This window comes from Tetrao urogallus (assembly GCF_951394365.1).
Source record: "Tetrao urogallus genome assembly, chromosome: 6".
NCBI lineage: Eukaryota > Metazoa > Chordata > Aves > Galliformes > Phasianidae > Tetrao > Tetrao urogallus.
In genome coordinates this window covers 21,439,294-21,463,267 of record NC_136819.1, presented here as the reverse complement: position 1 = coordinate 21,463,267, position 23,974 = coordinate 21,439,294, and positions in this window count along the sequence as shown.

Sequence of the window (23,974 nt, the reverse complement as noted above, 5' to 3'; positions counted from 1 at the left end):
GGAATTTTGCTACTGAGAAGCAGGTAGGATTTGAGCCATTCATCTTGGATGTCCTACTTTAACTTTTTTTTTTTTAATTATTATTATTATTTTTATTTTTTTATTCCTTCAGTACTCTGCTGTAGAGCCGCATAAGTTGGCAGAACTCTCCTGCTCACAGTGGCTAGGTGGTGCTGTTTTGAAGACCTAGTTAGAAGCCCAGCTGAGATTTCTCACTGGGAGGTGATACTTTGTCTACCCTAGCTCTCTGTCAATTGCTGTCAGTGACTACCAGGGATGAGAAATCTTATAAGGGATAGCTGAGAAGCAGTGTCATGAGCTCTACTGATACTTAGATAATATTACAGAACCACAGAATCATAGAATGGGCTGGAAGGCACCACAAGGATAGTCAAATTCCAGCCCTTCTGCCACAGGCAGAGCTACCAACCTCCAGATTGGGTACTAGACCAATTTCCCTCTACCATCATCTGCCCTCCTTGTTGCTTTCCTTTTCTGTCTTCTGTTTCTATTCACCTACTACACAAGTGAAAAGTGAATCTGCAAATTCTATAGTTACTATTCAATTTCCATGAAAAAAAAAATAAAAATAAAAGCAATAGAGACCAAATAGAAGAGAAAGGGCTACCAGTCTCCTGTAAGAGAACAGAAGAACAGATAATTACATTGATGTTTGATTGATGTTTGCAGCTCTACTCTTTTCAGAGGTGATGGCTGGAAGTAGGGAATAGGGAACAGGCACTTTACCAGTGAGCATTTTCCCCTGCCAGTGTGGCCTGATGTGTGTGTGCCTCCATGACTCTTTCCATACACCACGCTGCTTTTCATACCTTGTTATAACCCTTTCTTTAAGACTTATTGCAGGGATACATAACAAATGCATTGCTCCTCTGGCTAAGAGAGAGAAATGTTCTGGGAAAGAAAGTACAAACTCATTTCCTATACATAGAAAGATTAATTTCCTCTACATGGATATATTTTATTATCTCTAGAGTTGCTCTCTTTCTCTCTTGCTTCTTTTACCCTGATGATGTTTATCTCTCAACATCAAGTCAAGGTAATCTCTCCACCTTGACACAGAGTTTGATTTGGTAAGCCTATTGGTATAAGAGCCATTGTGACACAGCACACAGAGTTGTGGGCTTTTCTTACTGAATATTTTACTTGAAAGCCAAAGAAACCAATTTGTTTTTCTGTCTAGTTTAGAAACAGTATATTAACATAACAGTGAATAATATAGAAATCCTGGACTATCTTCCCTCTCTGCTCTCATTATAGTAGTAATATATTAAAGTAGTGCAGAGCCACATTGCTTTCACCATATTGTCACATATGCCTCTATTTATTCCTATTTAAGGAATATTAAATTAAGCATGTCAAGCTAATGGACTTTGTAATAAAACATTGCAAATACAATGGGCTTTGTCTTCTTCTATGACTAATTTTTTTGTTGTTGTTATTTTTCAGTTGGAATTCCTTGAAGACTGTAAAACTTCCTTGTATTCTTTTCTTTAGAGATTAACTTGCCATCCTTCTAAACAAAAAAGTCAGTGGCAATGCTCAAAGCATTCTCATCTTGAAGTAGCAAATGATTAGCATCAAGCTCTGAACTGATGAACAGTATGAGAACATCAAATCGCTGGATGTATCTAATTCTGTATCCAATAAGCAAATATACATCTTGCTGGACTGTAAACTTTAAGTAGTATGAATAGAACAAGAACCACAATGGAACCTGACCTGGACTTATATGTCTTATTAAAACAGCAAGAATGACATGGTAATAATAACGTTATCAATGTATTCTCTTTCTTGGATATTCTGAGTATTCTGGACACACGCTTGTTATGCAAATACCTAAAAGCAACATCACAGTAATGAACTAGTAAATGTTCTACTGCATTCCTTAATCTCTCTAGACTGATATTATAAATACATATTTCTAGTCTTTGTAAATGTAAATAAGAATGAATTGTTTTCATCTTATGAGCTGCTTATGAAACTTTATTATTTTCTGATAATTAATCAAGGCACGTGATTGTCACTCAATTTGCATTTTTCTTGCTTATAAGTGGTTCATCACTGAAAGAATAACATAGGAGCAAAACAGGAGACAAAAAAATAGTGGCCATTGATTACTGCTGTTTAATGTGAAGATATATATTATCAAGAAAAAACATCCCAAGCTTTTATAAATATAAGAAATCTTTTCACATTTAATTTTTTGGCAATCACTAAAATGGCTCAGCCTAAAAAACTGTCTGTTTTTAGAAAACTAAGGACTGTCTCAGTATTGCTCAGCTAGCTATGTAGTTTCTCCAAGAGCATGAATGCTGTCCACTTACTGCAAACTACTACCCTGGTGATCCCCTGAGTACAGAAAATTCCTGCAGCAGAAAAAAGCAATATTTTCATGCCATTGTAACTGTGTTCTGTCCCATTTGATAATTTTATACCTTTCAGAACTATGTTTTTTTTTTTTTTTTTTTTTTTTTTTCTGATGGAAGTTGTAAAACATGAAAGAACAAGAAAAATGTTTCTGAAAATGTCTGAAAGCAACAATTGGGAAGCTATAAACCTGATCCTCTACAGGATTTTAGCTTTCTTTGTTTAGGGTACTGCTGGATAACCATGTTGGTTACATGCTGATTCAGTCATCCTTCACAGGACTAAAATAATGTCTCACAACATATGTGCTAATTTCCATTGCTTGTCCTTCAACATAAAACTGTTTTTTGTACAGTGAAGCTGTAATGATGATATGAATGATGATACAAACAACATCCTCTGTACAGTCATTAGCACTCTTAGATATTTATCAGCACTCTTAACCTCAGCTTATAGCTGAGGAAAATGAGCTATAAAAAATTGTGGGAGAAGAAAAAGACCATAGAAGTTCAAAATGAGGTTAGATTGCAAGAGATCCACTCTGCCAGACCAGTGTTTGTTTTTATATAATTACCTCAGGCATATACATCATTGCCCTAAGACAGTTTTTGAAGCACATTCATGTCCATGACTGAATAATGTGTTGATGTCATGTGCATGATGTGCACATATCAATGTTTGTGTGTCAAAGGGGAACTCAAAATTTAAAGATCTAGCAAAAAGAAATATCTCGGGACAAAGTAGCAAATAATCTAGCAGCCATTTCATTTTAGTTAAATGTTTCTTTTATCTTCAAAATTGCTCAAGTATGAAAGCCCTTCTTCATTCTTTTGAGAATGATGATTTAATGGCAACTCATCACAAGAGGCATAGAATCTTGATGACAAATCCATAAAGCCTGAAAAAGATTGTAGTGAAATGTGTCTCCTAATTTAAGTGTTAGCTATTCTACTGCTTAATACAATGAAATAGAAAAAAAAGAAGCTGTTATGGAGACGTGTGGAGATTTAGTGTGGCTTGAGTGCCTGCACCTAAACCAAACCTCAACCCCCTCCTACTTTGCCTCCCCTGTGAGCAGCTTGCAGAGCTGCTGGCCCAGGTGTGATTCTCAGCTACTCCCAGACCAGCTCCCCCACCTGCCTGAATAGTCCTGCACACGCTAATGAGCTTAGGAGAAACGATATTTGTGATGTCATGGCTACATTGCAATGCTATAAAACAAAGGACCCAACATACAAGAACAAAACATGTATCTTCCAATGATTTTCTGATGCTTAAATACCTTCTACCTGCTCTTCTAATGTATCTGTGCTTTGTTTTCAACAGCTAACAGGATCAGTATATTTTCATTTTCACCTGAAAATACTTTTCATGGCAATGCCCGTTTCTAGAAATATCAGATTTAGATGTCCTGGTTGATCCAGTCCCCTAACATTCCTGCATGGGTTACTATGCATATTAATTCATTTTACATAGTGAAATCATGAATATTTTAAACCAGATTTTCAACATAAGGAGTTGTGCTCCAATTAAACCAAGTTTGGAGGTCAGGTATCCTGACTTCTCATTGAATTACTTCAGCTTCTATTCTATAGTCAAAACACACCAACAAAAGCTGCAAATACAAATGCTTTCTGGGATGTTCCTCTATTTAAATCAGGTTTTCTGGATTTCTACAAAGATATATTCTAACATATTGTTGCTGTTTGGAAGCTCTACTCTGAAACCCAGAACTTTACATAGCTTCAAAGAAGGTTACTCTGATAATTACCAGCTATGGATCCTTCACTGCACATGGAGTTAACAAGTATATTTAATTTCTGTGAGATTAAATGTATACCACAAATATTTAAAATGTAAAATTATTTTTTCAAGATGAATGAATTCACTCTATTACTGGATATTTCAATAGCCTCAACACTAGCAAAATAAGCCATTTACCCATAAATTTGAGACAAATATTTTTCTTTTTGGTAAAGCCTAATTATGCTTTTTTTTTCTGGGCTGCAAGATCACATTGCTGGCCTGTGTACAGCTTATCATCCACAAGTACAACAAAGTCTTTCTTAGCAGGGCTGTTCTCTATCCTTTAATTCCCCAGCTTGTACTGATACTGGGGGTTGCCATGATCCAGGTGCAAGACATTGTATCTGGCTTCGTAGAACATCATGATACTCTCCTGGGCCCACTGCTTGAGCCTGTCTAGGTCTCTCTGGATGCCATCTCATCCCTCAGGTATATCAACTGTACTGCACAGCTTGGTGTCATCCGCAAAATTTCTGAGGTTGCATTTGATCCTGCAGTTGATGTTACTGATGAAGATATTAAAGAGCATCAGTCCTGGTTCTGACCCCTGAGGGACACCAATTGTCACTGATCTCCATCCAGTCACTGAGACACTGATCACCAATCTCCGAGTCTCATCTTACAATCAGTTCCTCGTCCATCAAACAATCCACCCATCAAATCCATTCCAATTTAGAGAGAATGATGTTATGGGAAACCATGCCAAAGGCCTTACAGAAGTTCGGACAGATGACATCATTGGCTCTTGCTTTGGCCGTTGATGCAGTTACACCATCATAGAAACCATCTAGGTTGGTCAAACAGGGCTTGCACACAGAGAAGCCATGTCAATTATCTTGTATCACCTCCCTGTCTTCCATGTGCCTTAGCATAGCTTCCAGAAAGATCTGTTGAATGATGTACCGTCTACAAAATGAGGCTGACAGGTTGGTAGTTCCCTGGGTTGCTCCCAGGTTTCTACCCTTCTTACAAATGGGTGAAATATTGCCTATTTTTTGAATCTCCAGGGACACCTGACCCCCATGACTCCTCAGGTATCACTACTTCAGCCAATTCCCTCAGGACTCTGAGATGCATCTCTGTCGGGACCCATAGATTTATGGATGCTCAAGTTAATTGGGTGATCGCAAACCTGATCTTTGTTTAAGGCAGGTAGGACATTGCTCTCCCAATCTCTACCTTCCAAAGGCAGTTTACAACCTCAGGGCAGTTGAAATAGAGCACACCCTGGGCTGTGGATCTCAGGGAATCTGTGATTTGAAAACCATGGGGTTCAGAGCTCTAGCAACCAAAGAAAACAAACTACTCAGAGTTTTGTTTAAAGTCAAACCAAAATCGTGTTTCAAAATATTATCTGAGAAATATAACTTACGATTCCTGCCAATGTCATAAACAAGATTGTTAACAGCAAAGAAATCTGATACATGCAGGTGTTAGTAGCCCATCAGTAACACACAGAAATTGGAAAGATTTTATTTTCTGATATATTAAAAGATATAGATAATACCTAAACAACAGAAATGGATAAAGCAAGATCAATACCTCATAAATGCAAAGAATCTTTCATGTAGGAAATACAGGCACTATTGGATTTAGCTTATATGCCCTAAGGTGCTTGATAAATTCAACTCTGTTGTTGCAATGAGGTGTACTGAACTAAAAATGATGTATACAATGTGACAGCAGAAATTTTGAGAAGTCAGGCTACGGATCTAGACCTTAGGAATTCCAGTCCTATGACTTATCCATGCATTTGCTGTCACTCTGCATTTCTTTACATCGCAAGGCTTGGTATTTATGCAAAGTGAGCAGAGACATGCTAGGTGGTGGTCTTTTTAGTGTGAGAGAAGAGTTGGAAACACTTGTCGACAACGATGTTAACAGGTCGTTCTCTGCTAATCAAGATCAGCTACCAGCGCACTTTTTTAACCAGTCACTTTAGTTTTGATATACTAGGAATCACCTAAGTTATTGCAAAGAGGGTTGTAATTGTATGACCCTTAACACAGGCTCTTAAATAGTAATCCTGAAGTAAGTAGGAAACACCAGTGTGTCTTATGCCTTCTCTGTAACTTAGCCAAGCCAAGTTGAACAGGTATTTGAGATCTACGATAAGAACTCCCAAGATGTAGGCATTGCACAATTTCCAAAGATAAAAAAAGTGGTTCTTCTATTAGATCAGGATGTGTTTGCAATACTAGTAGTTCAACAGTAAGTCAGTAGAACATAAATTCGGTATTCTGGCACAAGGCTGAAGAAGTTTCTATTGAGTACATTACTGTTCACATGACACAATAAAGATAGGGTCACATTACTATTCTTTTTTGCTATAGATTTCAGAAACATATTATTAGGAGCAAAGATAAAGCAGTCTGACTGCTTTGACTATTGACCTTCTTGTAAACAATCTCCATTCACACAATCCTGCCCATGTACTTTCAGTGGCAGCCAATAAGTGACCACAGAGACCACAGTGTTTATCATTCTGCCTGGAGGTGGTTTCTCCAGATCAGAAGTGATTAAGTACTGCAGGGAAAGGTATTTGCAGTACTGTCTATGCTCTGTCTTTTCTGACCATAAGCAAGAGACATCAGTCTCCAGGCCTGTAAAAAACTTGTTTTTACAAAGAATGTAAGGTATTAATGATAGAGAAGAAGTTTTAAAAGGGCAAAGCCAAGATGCTGGAATACCTGAAGAGTTATTAGGAAAGTAGAGAACATTCTATTCTTTCTGAAGAGTTTATTTCAGTCTCAGAGACTAGTAGTAAATGAATGATAATGAGAAGTACACCAAAGACTGATACTTTCAATGCTTTATGATGACTCAGGTTTTCAGCACTATGTGATCATTGAGATTCACTAAGCATGCACTGGAACTAAAAAGGGGTAAGGTACTAAAACATTGTAGGGAGAGATATTAGTGGTAAGTTGGAATATCTGCTTCTATTCTTTCTCAAACTGTACAGAACTTTTCCCAGGAAAATTTCCCAGGAAAAGTTTTGTTGTGGCTAGCATAAGTACCTAGTTTTCTGCTGCTATAAGAAAGAGAATATCAGGATCAGGTTCTTCATAAAATAATAAGCCACAAAGGTCTTAGTGGCCTAACTTGGGAAAATACTTTTTATTTTTCAGATACTGGTGAAGTCAAAAGAAATTTCTTGAACTGTGGTCACAGGCAACTTGCCGAAGTCTGACAGATGAACTTAAATTTCTGCAAAACTTAGGACTTATGGAATGGAAAGAATGATGCTGAAGTTATCAGAAGAGTGGATGGGAAATCAAAAGTATGATAAAGTAGAGTAGTAGAAACAGTCACAGCACTGCACAGGGGAGGAATGGGGAAGATCAAAGAATGGTTTTTTGTGTGTTTGTTTAAGAATAGCATCCAGATTTACTTTATACTTAAAGGAAAGATGGGAGAAATTATCAGCTCTTGATGGTTTGTATATATAATAAAGAATTTATGAGACTGGCTGGCATCACTGATGAAATCTTGCTCTCCTTTGATAAAACTTTAAATGAAAAAGCAAATCAAAACTAAACTAAATCTCAGTTTCTATTAAGTCAGGTTAAATATCTCTTCAGAGATCTCTTCTTAAGACCAAGCATTAGAGCAGCACTGTGCTTCTTTGTACTGTCTGAACTCTTTTTTGACTGGTAATCATAAACAAGAAGAATAGAAATAGGAGTATATTTGATATCAGATCAAAACTACATGGCATCTCTGTAAGAACAGCAAAGAAAGTCTTTTTCAAGTTGAAGTACATGCTTCCACATTCCTTATCTTCTCATCATTGTATAATAAAAGCTCTTACTAGTTGTAACAGAAACTAGGAGCAACATGTCCCTAGATGTGCATGTGAATTGCTGAATTTCAAGTGGCTAGAACTGCTGCGCTTTGTTTCTAATAAATTGATAAATTAAGTTCAAATATTGTCATTTTCTTCTGAAAGGTATGAAATACATGAAAGCTTCAATAAGAAAATCCGTTTCAAGTAAACAGATGATGTCACTCATACTCTGCTCTAATTTTGTGCATAACACAATTTCCATGGCTCTATGATCATGTAGTCTGACCATCTTCTACACGGTCTGTGGCCATGGAACAATACAAAGCGATCTCTGTCTGCACAACAGTAGATAATATCAAAAGACATGCAAGAATGGGTTCAACAAAATCACTGTAGAACGCTGCCAGCTATGTCCTCTGTGAAACACTACCTTAGGTTTACGAGAGTATAGACAGTAGGATTTTTGATTAAATGCTAGTTTGTAGAAGTCAAAGCTAATAGGGAATCACTGCTCTTTTCCCTTCTGAGAGAACTCTTTGTATGTTCTTCAGACAGTGAAGGATGAAAGATAAAAATCCTTAAATAGCATTATTTTTGTGCTGATAGAAGTAACAAAGACAAGTGTATGGGTATGTTTGTGTTACAAGTAAGTAGGACTAATAATCTTGCTTGAAAGATTCTCTTCCATCATCCCAAAGGGATTTTGGCTGAAGTCGAATTAAGGATATTTTAAGTATCCACATGATACTGAAATTTGTCCCCTCAAAAAAAAAATATCATTCTAACACAAACATGTGCTGAATTAGGCTTATTTTATAGTAATGTAGCATGAAATTGAATCATACAAATCTATATCTCTTCAGCTTCTAATGTATTCAATTTATTATTTTTTTTTCTTTTTTTAAGTATTCACTTATTCGCATTTGTTGAGTGCTCAGGTTTTATGGATGATATGCTCAGTATTGAAATCCTTGGTTATATATACGTGTGCATGGACATTTATGCAGCACTTCTGCACTGTTTTCTCTGACTGTAGAGGAAAAAACCTACTTTGTTTCAGAAGTGCAAGTTATGTGTTATTCCAGCATATGAATCTCTAGGATAACAGGTTTCAGTGTTTGATGTGAGGCAGGAAATATGAAATGGGAGGATAAAGCAGTAAAGGAATGGAGAAGAGGACAAGACAAAACAAAAACTGCTTTCTTCTCCTAGTTCAACATATGAATATTTATTTGCCTTTGCATTCTAAGGGTTACTGAACTATAACAATTTGAAGAATCTGAAGCCATGAGTTCTTTGCTGCATCTAAGCTGTCTGACATGCCCTGGTATTAATTGAACTCTCTGGTATCTGGAAACATAAAAAGACAAAGTCTATCACAAGCAAAAATTGAGAAAGAAATTTTTCCTTAGCTGAAATTGTAGAGTGCTGCCTTGTGATCTGATGATAGCTAACATGATTAAGTGACTGACTAATGTAACATTTTGCACAGATGCCTGCTGAACAGTTCAGGTATGAAGTAACCAGTATAAAGTAATAGAGGACTACATGAATGCACAGAGCTGACAGTGCCTGAGCCTAAAGGGGCTGTATATATATTAAAGGCAAGGTAGGAAATTTTTGTTGTACATGAACACTGGGGAAACACAACTCTTGATGACATGATTTTCTATAACTATGGGTGATAGAAATGCACTTTTTGGTGCTGAGTTCATTACCTCAAGTCCCTGCATATCCAAGAGTTTCACTGTGTATATGACCTATCTTCTTCTGAGAACTGCCTTGCTTTTTCTAAGACCTCAAAGATCTTTCACTGTTTCTTTATCTGTTATCTGAAAGAAACCTGGAAGACTTTAGAGATATTCCAGAGATCTTTCAGGGCTGGTTACCAGGGCTGGTAGGTAAAGCATACGTGACCTGCAGCACAGGAGTGCTCTTTATACTCCTGGAATATCAGTGTATGTTTAAAGACACCTAAAAATGAGCTTTTTATCATGGAGAGATTATTCAGAAACTACAAGGAAATAAGTAATGTGAGAAACAGTCATAATCAAAGAATCCAGAAAGGACTATCTGCATTACTATACACAGAAAATAATGCAGTCATTCTGCAGTATTCTTTTACATTTTCTCCTCTCTCTTTCTGTGCCATGAAAGCACTATCAATCTAGGTTGTTTGCATCAGGTTATTTTATTGTTTTCCCCAGAAATTTCCCTCTATAGCATAAATCCAGTATGATGTATTCATATTCAAGAAGTTACATGTTAAAACAGACTCTCCTGGTGGTAATTTATTGATACTACATATAATGAAGAAGCAGCTATACATGCACTACAGTATATTTCAGTTTAGCAGTAGGAGAAAGGACTGCCTTCCCACAAAACACACACACAATCACTAGTGAAGTATAAAGGGCTGGCTGACTGCCTTCAAAGATGAATTATGTATCTAAGTGGCTTTTAAACAGCATATGCTAGAAGCTTATAAACCGCAGTTAACTGTTCTCTGAGTCTCAGAATTGGAAAAAAAACAAAACAAAACAAAACAAAACCAACAAACTTCTGTTATTTATTTGAAATGAAAGAGAATAATAATAATTTTAAAAAGTTAAAAAATATGCCTGCTACCTTGCAGCAATGCAGGATTTCTTTATTGATGTTAGGCAACACTGAAGGATGAAAGCACTGACTTGGAATGGAGCCCTTGTTATAGAAGAATCCTACCATTACTTGCAAACCTTTCACAGCTTTCTAAAGCCACTGTGTAACTTGTTTATGACAGCACAAAAATAGTCAGTGACAGATATAAAGTCTTCAATTAAGAACACCAGGATATAGCAATATTCTGAACACTACCACTGATGTTATCAATATGGAGAAGTTACTGTACCTTTGCGTATGAAGCTGGAAAGCATTCATGAAATCTGGAAGAGGTCTATTAAAAAAAACAACAAAGGACACAGGGAGTTAGTACAGTTGACAGCACAGGACATGTACAAAACTGGTACAAATAAGTATATAAACAGGGCTATTTTAAGTCATTTAGTAGGCACTGTCAGGGAGAAATGGGGCTGACACATAGAGAGGCATTTCTCAGATCCAAGAAGCGATTAAATCTTACGGCAGATATGCAAACTTTCAGATTGGTTTAGCATTTTAAAGGCAAGTTTTATTTGAAGTCTCTGAAGTAAATAATATTTAGCTTTTGTTACTTTGTCTGGTCCATGTCATTACTGTGCTAGCTGAAAGAAGAACTGCATTCTCCAAACTTATGTGAGAAGTGATGAAATATTTGACATATTGAAAACTGAAGGTAGGGCAACTCCAGGAGTATGAGAATCACTCAGCTAAAGGGAAGACGCTTAAAGAACATCTTTCACAGACTTTCCAGTCACTTATGATTTCACCTCCCATTCTGGTTTCTGTTCTTTTTGGTATAGGCTTTTGTTTTGAGGTGTAGAGTATGTATTTATGCAAAAAATATACTTGAAGTCTTTGCCACTGTATCTGTTAAGTTACAGACCTCCATAAAAATATGTGCTGTTAGCTAAGAGTTTACACCTTTAAGGACATAATAACATCAAATTTACTACAGTATAAACACTAATATTATACTAATTGTGTAAGAAACATCAAAATTATTTAGAATTAATAAAGAGATAAAGATAATAAAAGAAATAAAAGAAATAATAAAGAAAATAAAGAGATCTTTCATTTTTTAGGCATATAGTCTTTCAATATTTAAAACAGAACAGGAAAAAAAAGGACATAGTCTATCATTCATCTGTAAAAACATACATAAATGTTTCAATGAATGATTAAGTTGTGTGGATAAACATATTGGTTACTAGATGCATAATTCCTCATCAGTGTAGATATAGAATTCCTCAGCATTATTTACTGTGTAATTCAACCTAACATTTTATTCATTGAGAGCCATAATTACTGGGAAGCTCTTTCATTACCCTATACACGTAGTGAAGGTGGTCAAATAGTTTATTACACATTTTCTTTGGTAATACCCTACCTGATCTTCTGACAAACCTCATACTCCCTTCCTCTGTTTGCATAATCATTGCAATTGTATCTTACCACTTAGCATTTCATTTAACATAGGCTATAACTCAAGCAGATTTTATGTTTTAACATACATCATATTTTAACCAATAGTGTAGAAAGTTTTCTGACATCTAATTCTGTTTTGGATAATTATAACCTTTTTTTCTCTTTTCAAAGCACCCACGCCAATGGGTCATGGTCATGAAAGTGAAATGTTTCTTAAATGCATTGAGTCATTTTTGATATGTTTCCTACTCCTCTGCTATGGTCACCCTCATCTTGCTTCTGGAGATAACACACTTTTAGTTTGCATCTCAAAGGGAAAAAGCCTTAAGTACAACAAAAAACATAATGGCTTTTCTTTTTATCTGGTGTCTGTAAAAGATACATTTTCCCCTGGAAACCAAGGTCATTGATGTCATGTCTGTACAACAGGTACAATCCTGGTGTTCACTGGGCAGAACTTACGAGAATATCTAGAGGGGCTAGAAGTGAGATTAAACTCTGTGCCATTCTGGTCACCTGGTAGAGAATTCTGCTACGGAAAACAATCTGTAATGATAATATGCTGCAGGGAATGTACACACTGGTTACTAAGAACTGATCCTAGATTGTTAATCACGCATATTCGTGCCAAATACTTTAGCCCTTTCATAGTCACACTCTGGCTAACGTAAGTCAGATTTTCAATGGAAGCTGCAGACTGAAAGTCTCATACTGTACTACATGTAGCACAATTCTGAAATAAGGGAACACGTATCAGCAAAGTCCCGCTGGTGCAGTAAGTTCTTCCACTGTTTTACAGACCTGATAAAAAGCAGTGCTTGAAAAAGATAGGTAGGATAACTAACAGTAGTGTCAGGTGAAATAATGAGAGAGAGAGAGAGAGAGGGAGAGAGAACACACAAAAGGAGGGGTTAAGAAAGAAAGGAAGCAGACTTTTTAATTAGAGGAAACACCGTGCTCTTTTCACGGGAAGGCCTTTACTAAGGTGGTCATTCGTTCATTATTGACCCATCTGTGCCACTACAGCATAGTTAATCCCTGCAAAGACAGACATTTACTTTTTAAATTTTCTGAGTTTCAGCTAATTTTAAACCTACTCCCATTGAAATATTTCCTGCAAGTCTTCCTCATAAATTGTATCATATTTAAAAAATGAAAATTCTCATTTCAGCATCATCAACTCAAGTGGAAAACGGCAAATCCTCCCATAGAAAATGAGCAAACGTATGTTCTGCCTGTCAGCTCAAGTGTGCAGTACTTTTTCCCTGGCACGTACATATTTAGATTTGTTAGTCTGTGAAACTACCATAGTTTTCTGCAGTATAAGTGGAGAAGGCACCCTATGGCTGCAAATGAGTATGTTATTTAATCATGAAAGGCCAAGACTTTGAATAAGAGAAAGCATTTCTAAGAGAAAAGTTTCCAAGGCCTCTGGAATCTGACTGCATAATTCAATCTCATTCCATCTCTTGAATGAAAATGGAATAGTGCTCAAACGATGTATTTGTGCCTTGGGAGTGTACTTCATGTACACAGAAGTACAATGATATACTTTATTTAGCCTTGGCCACAAAGCAGCTTTGTATATAAAAAAGACAGGAAAATACGATCTCTGAGCATTTAACAGTAATTTCTTTGTGCCACATTGAAAATATATTTATTTTGCCTTGCATTTGCCTACTAAGTAGGTACAAGTATTTTTTCAAGTTTTGGGGAGCAACATGGCATTCTTTCAAGGGGCTTCAGTTTTAGAATGTCTTTGGTGTTGTCTCCTTCAAAATAAAGGTTTTTTGAATGTTACTCTAGGGAGTTTAAAACTTACAGAACATAAAATCATCAGTCGTGAACTTTTGTACTGAATGCTGCCATTTTACACATGTAAGCACAAGACAGCTTTTGTAAATTTTCCAGAAGAGACTTAGCAATAAAAGAGACCTGGCAAAATTTGGAAAGCCAAAGTACTAAGTACATGATGTAACTAACTGCTAGATAGCATTTCAAATGTACTTCATTTAGACTTTTATTTTGCATTTAATTTCATTTGTGTCTGGTTTTACTTTCCTTTCAACAAGCCCATTTTTTACCAGTGAAGCAATTGAGATTAAAACCATCTAAAAGTATTTACACTCTATAATCTAAAAGAAGCAGTAGAATTAGGAAAATTGGTGAGCATGCAAAAGTAATTTCAAAGTCTATATAAAAATGGGAACTTAGAAATAAATTAAAATTAGTTTTATAACTTCAAAAACTGTACAGAATACCACTGTTTTTGCTTTCTCAAAAAGATGGGAAAATTCCCTTTAGTTGGAATAAGAAATTTCACTTAAATTTTGAGATGCGACGTGATTCAAAACTATGGCTCTGCGGGGTTCTCAAGGCTTGTATTCCTTGAAGTTCATGCAAATAGGTCTCTGCTGTGGTAGAATAAAAGAACATAAGGCTAATATCTATAATTCAGTTATAACTATCAGCTAACACCTCAGATCTGCTTGCCTGTCCTCTTGCTACCACTGTGACCCCATAGCTCAGTCAAATTTCAATAGATATTACCCAGGAATACTGAAAGTGGCAAGGAGTGAGCGATAGAGCAAGACTGTGTTCCTACATTAGGGTTCAAGGAGATAATGCTTATTTTGGCACCCTACTTCAGGAGCTGATTCCCCAAGGTAAATGTGTGTTGGTTTCTGTATGTGTTGCCAGCATTTTAGAGGAGTTTTCCCCTAAGGCGATAACTTCTTGGTGTTAAATCGAAGAGTTTACGAGAGGACAGAATTAAGATTTGCAAAGAGTTTACAAAAGTGGATAATTAAGATTTGATGAACCTCATCTCTTACAGAATCCCATAAACAAAAATAGTGAAGAGTTGTATTATTGGTTAATTTTGTCCGAATTTTGAGACAAGTAACTGAAGTATAATAAATGACTGAACAAACAGATACCTACGGTGTTGTGATATGACATTATTTTTATGGTCGCATAATTGTAAATGCAGTTAGATCTCTGGCAAACAGGCTGCATAGTGAACAATATCATATAGTCTCATTTACCAATACCTGAAAAAAAATATCGTGCCGAATGCTTGGAAGTATCACTTTTGTTGTCACTGTGACCTATGGCCTGGCATGTAGCCAAAGAAAAAGGAGACACAAAGAATGAAAAAAAAAAGAGTGCCAGAAACTTTGTGTAGACAGATAGAAGCAGAGATTGCTAGGAATTAGATTCACTTTTACAGTCACTGGACAACGAATGGTGTGTCACAAGACAGATGACTACACAGATCATAGTTTGTAGTGTTGAATTCCCTGTTACACCAAGATTAGCCAGTAATAATAAATAACTTCCTGAGGTAAGATCATTCACTGAGTATTTCAAGTCCCAAGAGAAAAGACAAAAGGATAGCCAGACCAGTCAGGAATGAACTCAGATAAGATTCAGATTTAAACTGTGATTGTACATAAAAAGAAGGCTTTCTTCCCCTCTTTTAACTTACATATTCCAATCATATTTAAAAAATAATCCTCAATTCACTATGAAAACCATCACTCTCAATTTCTCTCAGAGATGTAGGCTTTTTAATTTTCTTTTTCCCCCTTCCTCTTTGAAGTCTCTAGAATGCTATTCTTCCAAACTACTTTAAAAGGAAATCAATAGTTCCTCATTATAGTAGTAATGCACATACGCCTGCAGACTAACAATCTTCATATTCCAAAAATCCCCAGTTCTTAATATAAAGGAATGATTTTGATTTTTGTCATCACATCCACACTATATCAAAATGTTTGTATGTACCTTTTCAAAGTTACTAAGCCTTTATGTTGAACTGAATCTCTTTTACTACACCCCTTTTTATTCCTCTACATGATAGAAGATCATTGTACAGAATTTCCATCTGCTCTTACTTCTCTTTCTCATCAGCAAAAGTTTATTTCCCTAGTCTTTGAATATGAGAAAACATTTCTAAGATAAAAGTTTCCAAAGACTCTGGGATCTTACTGTATAATTCAATTTTATCCTGTCTCTTGAATGAAAATAGAATTTAGCTACATGGAATGTCGGATACTCAATTGTGATCATTACCTCAAACTGGAAGGAGACCTGGTTAATAATAGGTGGGCTGAAGCCTTTATTCCTTAGAGTAAGTTACTCTCTCTTCCAGATGCTTACTCATTTTCAGGGTAATAATACTGATCTAATACTTGGCAACACAGTTGCTAAAGTACGGTTTACTAGGAAGCATAGCAAGCGTTATTGGCAACAGTGCTGTAAACAGGTAAATTGATAAAAATATTAAATATACTGGAATACCATGATTTCTTTTTCCCTGCAGGCTAGACACCAAAGGCTAATTCAGAATAGAATGCCCGTGTCTTTGCTTCCCATGTTCAAAATGGAACAGTAGTACAAGTCCCTTCACAGAGCTGACATAAATTTTGATGTGTCAGTACTTCCTGAGAACTAAGACTTGGTATTAGGAATGATGTAAATCAGACTTTAATTCTATATTTAATGAAGGTGTTGGATAGCATACAGAAAATAAAACATGGGAAACAGTGAAGAAATAGTGAAGATGAAAAGTGCAATTGAATGTCTACTACCCAATAAGGGCCATCCAGTCAGTACACTAAATAGACAGAGCATCCATGGGAAACACTGCATTTTATATTGCAATTAAATTCTATCAAAATGCTTACATAGAAAGTATCTGAATGAAGCACTGGAAACTTTACTATGAGAATTTCTGAACATTTGAGTTTTAGTCTTTAGGTGTTGTATTAATGCCATTTTCAGAAGATATGTAATATATCCTACATATGCATTAAAATATTAAACATTAAAATATTAAAATATTAAATGCTGCATTTACAGCTTCTGAAGGGATGAATCTTACTGTCAAAGGCATTAGTGAATGGTAAAATATCTTTGAAATCACAAAGGAGAGTGACATGCCCTAGGCAGACCTACAGAACAATGTCAGAATAACAATAAGATGCAGAAGGGTCATGTCCTATTGTCCAGGTATATCGTAAAGTGACCCCTCACTTAAAACATTTTAGGAGTAGACGCTGAAAAGCATCTGAAGCAAAATGATCTCATTTTGGCAAAAGAAGAAAAGTCCTGACAGAACCTGAAAGGTGTGTCTCAAGCTCACATCTCAGCACTGTTTTCCTCTTTTACTCCATGTTGGTTCGATGCTATACATATTTCTGTTCTCTCTAGTATGAGATTGAACTTCAGCTTAAGAAAATATGGCAAGGTTTATACTGAAGGATTCTGACTCCTAGCCAGGGAATTTTGCTTAGGATCACTGTTGTGGTTCCTTACATGGTTCTCAGAAGTATTCTGAGGATGTTGCTGAGGAACTGTTTAATACTGCTGCTCTTGTGCCACACTATCATACAGCCTGACTATTAGGTTTATCTTTAAGAATATACATCTGCAGGATGCATAAAGCACACAAGTCAGTTAGTCTGATGAAAATGTTTAAGTATTTGCGATTAAGTCCATTTATTTTTCTTTCATAGTAAATAAAATCCAGAGTTGTAACTACTAAATTCCAGACCAAATTATAGAAACTTAAGCAAATAATGATACACAATATTTAGGTGTTTGACACATTCTTCTAACCCCAGACATTTGGGATGCTGTGATGTACATCTACAGAGTCAACTGACATAGCACATAATGGAGCTGATTATGATTTAAACCAATGCATTTTTAGCTAAGTAAATCTACAGAAAAAGTATGGTTGCTCTGGTCTCCATTTAAATTATACTATTTATTTCTTCAAACTCCTAAGTATAGAAATTGAAAGAATTATCCTAAACATTACCATTCACATGTATTATAAAGTCACTAGCATTTCTGTTCTGTGCATAGCATATTTTATGCCTTTGTCAGTTTGCTTCCATTAAAGCCAACTGAAACAGCAAGGAAACTTGTCTGACCTTTCTAGTAAACACACCTTCAGATGTTGGTCAATTTTTAGTGTGAGCAACAGACAGGTTCAATTACCACTATAAAACCTTCCTACTCATCAACAGTGATTTCTACTTTCCTTAGAATGCATTTTCATCATAACACTGCAAAAGCAGAATTTCAGGGGTGCTCTTGTTGCTACTGAATGTATGAAAGAACTCAGCCAAGTAACTAAATCAAGACAGAAGAGATCTGTATTTTCTTTTCCCCAGAATGTATCAACCGTCATTAGGAATGCAGACAGTAAAAAGGCAATTTGGGACTCTGATAGTAGGTTGCAAAAATGATTTACAATTGTGTTCACTGTTAGCATTATACTAAATCACACCAAGACTCTTCATTTGTTGAGGCTGCGTTCAGTACGGTATTGAAAACAACTCTTTCCATCAGCATTTTTATTGTTGTTTGCCAAAAAGATATTTTCTTCAAGGTGCTTAATGTTCATGTAGGGACTTTACTGTACAGACAACAATTAGTTACTTACACTGCAATGATAGGCATACAAAGCAGACACAGTGTGGAATGAAATTATGACTTATCAAGATAGTTGTCAGACAAAGTTGTTTCTCCTTTCTTTTTAATAATACAGTGGAGTAGTTCTATCAATGTTCATACAGTAAATATATTGTCAATTTTAATTATTGAAAATCCAGAACAGACACTGAAGTCTTATGTATTTTACACTCATTTCTTTCTGAAACATTTTTCAACTGAGTGCCATCTCAAAGCGCTTTATAAATTCTGAGTTAATCGGGAGAGCCCAGTGTAGTAGCTAAACACAACACTATCGTTCCTTTCTACATTCCCTACTTAACAAAATAAATAACTTTCCCAGTATCTCAGATCAATTCAGTGGCAGAACCAGAAAAAGATCTCAGAATTCTAATGTCTCAGTGTTCAGTGAACAAAGCTACCTGCTGTTCCCATCAGCTACAGACTGACACAGAAGTACTGGTTGGTACATAACAAACGGTAATGACATTTTTTGTGTTTCTGCTCAGCTTAGCAAAATGCTCTTCCATCTTGCTGAATTTTCTAGGTTCTCCTTCATGTGCTTCAGTCTGCTGCCACTAATTTTTTCACTATGTTGCATGATTAGGTCAATGCTCCTGTACCTCTTGAAAAATTGTCTGAGCCCTCATCCCACTATTGATGCAAATGTGCAAATGCTGTATATGGTAAAATATGTACCCTAACTTTTCTTTTCCTGTACTGCTTATTTTCAAGACAGCTCTGCAACTCTGAGTTCCAAACTCTGTCAAAACCACCCAATCACTGCATCCATAAGCCATTCCACTAAGGTTTCAGACTTATCTTTTCAGACTTCTAAGTAGGTTGGGTCAGTAAATGACTCTCTCCTGTGAAAATGTTACAGGAACTTCTCAGCAATTGTTAATACTTTTATTCTCCCCCACTCTTCTGAAAGGCTAACATTCCCGAAAAGTGCAGAAAGTTTAGTAAAATTAGAAATGTTTTAACCCAGAATGCAAAGCTCTAAAGAACCTAATTTCCAGGTGCTTCCCTGCAGCACACCCCCCTCACAGCTCCAGGTCTCTGCTTCCTTTCTATAGTGTAGGATCTTGCAGAATATTTTCACATTACTTATGCTCTGTTGTGACATGCTTTTGTTATTCAAAGCAAGGCTTTTACAGCTTGGTAACCACGGTAAGAACTCATTTCCTCTGAACTGCAATTTTAAAAAGAGGCTAAGATGTCTTGTGGCACCCTGTCAAAAACTGTAAATAGTTCTCACAACACCATATTTCAAATCTGACAGCAGTGTAAACTTATGAGCGGGGAAGGTTTGAAAGTAACACTAAAAGTGAGATTGGGGGGTTCCAAATCTGGTCTCTGTCAAGGAGGTCAGGAAAAATTGGCTCAGTTCAAGAGATAGAATATTTTTTCTGTCATACCTTCATAGCCAGACTAGATTCCAAATCCCATGCGTATTACTTCCATCTTTTATGCTATTGCCATATGATATGCGAGAATAGAAGAAATATGAAAGAAGAAAACATTTGTTCTCCTAAGTTTGTGTTACAAGGAAATTAAAAAAGAGACTTCTGACTTTATTAATCCAGATAAATAGCTTGAGACATTAAGACTGTCTTGTTCTTTGTACGAGCAGTTTCCAGATCTCTGCAGATTCTACGGCAAAATAAAAAACAACTTGTGCTTGAAAATAGATTGAGGAAAAGACAATTATTTAATTTAAAAAAAATGGATGTAAATTTTATCAAAATAATTTATCTTTAATGATGTTATGACAACTAATGTAAAGGCTTAATTTGCTGTCCTACTGAAAGCATACACAAAGCATAGAAATAACAATAAAGAATTAGTATGTTGGCTATCAAAATGCATATAATACAACTAAACAGGTGAAAGTATGAGGGCTGCTCTGAAAGTAATACCTCTTATTTTATTATCTCAGCCCACGATGTCAGAGGTGGATGTTGGTGGTACAGCAGTAGAGGTTGAGAACCTTCCCATAGATATTCCACTACACTTTGTTGTGGTGTGACAGGTGGTAGCAGAGAGGCGGTCTGACCAAACAGCATCTAACATGGAAGAACAGCTGAAGCAAACGTGCATCACTGAGTTCCTCCATATGGAAAAAAATGGCATCTATTGACATTAATGCTTGCTGAACTTTTATGAAGACCAAACAGTGGATGTGAGCACATTGCAGCGGTGGTGGTGTTTCAGCAGTGGCAACAGCGTCAGAGAGTCACATCTGCTGGTGCTGATTTTTGCAAGCTTGACATGCAGGCTCTTCTTCCTTGCTAGCAAATATGCATATCTAATGGAAGTATCTATGTTGAAAAATAATTTTTTGTAGCTGGGAATTTGTTCTACAAAACAATGCTATTGTGCTCTTTGCATCTGTTGTAGATTCCATGGAAACAAACAGGAGGCATTACTTTAGAGCAACCTATGTAATTTGTTAAATTGTGGAAAACAATGTACTGATTTGCTAAATCAGTCATAATGTCCATAGCCTTCCTTTGGTACAGCCAAAGAAGTCAGTATTCAACAAACATATTTCAGTTGATGATTCCAGTTAAGGGAAAGACTTGATGAAATGGTAAGTCATGCTTCACCTTCCAGGTTATGAATAGAGTCTGGTATTAAAGAAGGTGATCAACTAGTTTGGGAACAATAAGGTATATGGTGATTGGAAGCAAACTCTTAAAAATATCCATAGTAAGTGCTGTTCTGTTCCACTGTTAAGCCTACTTTCTTGCTGGTTTGGAAAAACTTATGCTAATGTAGGTCTAAATCAACTTCATTTAGATCAAAATGAGTAATATAAATAGGATTTTGGTGGCATTTCAATTTCCTTTCAAACACAGCTTGGCATAAACTGTAAGATAATCATTAAACGATAAATAAAAATGTAGAATTAATTATTTTCTAACAAATCAAACATGATAATTAAGGAATTGAATGACTATAGATTAAGCTTTCTAAATGATTTACTTCAATGCCTATACATGTAGTGTGTCTTTCTGAGTTAGTAAAAATAAATGCCACATACTTCGAGAAATATTCTCCCTTCAGAAAAGCACTGCAATGCATCAACAATAGCAGAGTTAAAGATGTTTAAAACAATTTTCTCTTCATTGATTTGAATAACAATCAAAATCTAGTAGTTTTCATCACTTTGAATTAAATCAGTCTGTTTAAAAAGAACAATAAAACAATGAAAAGTACTGCCATTCAGATCACCTCCCGAACTAATAACAGTAGATATTTTGTTTGTTTTTTAAAAAGCTTAGCAAATGATTTTAGGGAATTTCACCCAGGAGATCACTGGCCTGAGGTGATGCCCTGATCAGAACGGATACATAATGGAACACAATGAATATCAACATTCGTTTTTTATCTTTGGTTGTGTGAATCCCAATATCTAGTTTATGATAATTGTCCTCTGTGTCTTTCCCCCTTCTCTTCCCATAAAACGCAGGTTCAGCAGCAGACATGAAAGCGTTCTTTGACAGGAAACGTAGCAAAATTAAACATGCCCTGTAGAGACAGGAGGCTGGGCACATGGGGAAATTAAATCTGTCAGTGCATCCTATTGCCCATCAGTCTTGAGCTATGATTATTTGTTTGGTAAGGTAACTGCAGAGAATGTTTCAATGAATTAAAGAGAAAGACCTGAGCCTGAACCTTATTTCTAGAGTGCAGTTTAATCAATAGCATCAGGGAATACTGTGTTTAAATTATGAATATATTTATATTTACTGAAGTCAAGGCTTGTGAAAGATACCTTTCATGACAGGTCTAGAAATTAATTTCTGCCATTACATTTTATCTCACGCCTGGCAGTGCTATAGAGGCCAAAAGCAATTTCATTTACCTAGATAGTACGACTCAAGTGTATGCTATAACGCTCTCAACACAGTCAGTATTATTTACAAAACCAGCCTATGCCTTTATTTAATGATTTGGCAGTCATGCTAAACAACTGAACCTTTTAGGGAATAATGTTAGTTGAATGTCAATACATACGTATGATTGCCTTTCATCTGTGCAGAGAAATGGCATTTAGTATTTCCATTGAGTTTTCTGACAGAGGGGAAGCTGAATTAAAGCCTATTTATAAATATTTTAATATCATAAAAACAGCCTTAGAGCAATCAATTTGAGCAGCACTGTAAATATGCCCTTCATTATGTAAAGGTTGGCTGTTTAATAACAATATGCAAATAACTTTGCAAGAGTACTTCTTTAGCCTCTTTATTTTTTTGGCACGATGTCCCTCCCACTGGGGGAGTCTACAGAGAAATGTACTATCACTTTCATTGTTTGTTTGTATGTATAGGACGTATTTATGTTCTGCTGAATCAAAAACTTATGCCCCTGGCAGCTTTTTTCATTAAAACTTCTATTAAAACTTGACTTGGTATCATGAGAGTGTTCATTATTCATGAGTTAATGTTTAGAGGTAGGAACAGAAAGTCAGACACTTTTGAGCCAGTATATCTTGTCATATCTGCACTGCCTGTAGTTGAGGATCTGTGCCATAAATCCTGTTTCCAGCTCACTCATCTGTTCAGTCTGTTCCTAGGTAGAGCCAATCATCTAGCTCCAAGGCTCATTTCCTGCAACCATTTGCAAATGACTTTATTTCTTTTAGACTCAGATTTTCTGCCTGAAAAATAAGTGTGAAAATACCTAGCTTATGCAAGTATTGCTTTTTTTTTTATTATCCAGGAATTTCACTAATGTTAGAATGGTATACAGCCAGTAAAAATGAAGTCAGAATTAGGGTTTTAACACAGAGATGTAGTTCACTAGTTAACCAACATGAGATGTGAAGCTGCAATGACAAGTAAAGGAGACAGACTCCAAGCTAATGTTCCTGCTCATCTGCACAACCAAAAAAGCCTCTGCTCTTCAACTAAAATCAGGAATGTTCCTATACTTTTATTGCCAGTTACTTGTTCAGTATAATAATTTTGCACAGAATCGTCTTCCTGCTCTAGTTAAAAATAATAGTATTATGCTTTTTGCATTTTTTTCTTTCTCTTTTGTAAGGCAATTTCACTCTTCATTAGTAATACTTGGTAGAACCTTTGTCCTTCAAAAAATTAAATTCCTTTTTATAGCCATTATCAATGCAATCACTTAAACTCATATTTCTGAATTTATACACTACTGACATAAATTTATTATTTTCAATCTTATTCCGAATGTTGTTGGATTGGCTGAAATCATTCACAACAACTCATAGATCAATAAGTAATTTGTTTAGAATGCCAGGGATCACTTGTGATCTAATATTTGTGTAGGGGTCAAAGTTGAAAAAACAAAAACCATCTACGTATGTTCTCAAAAATAAGCTCAGACAATTCAATTTGCCAAAGTTCTTGAGCAAGAATCACCTCAAAGAATCAGGAGAAATGGAAACGACAGTTCAAAGTGAAGGCAATATAGAAA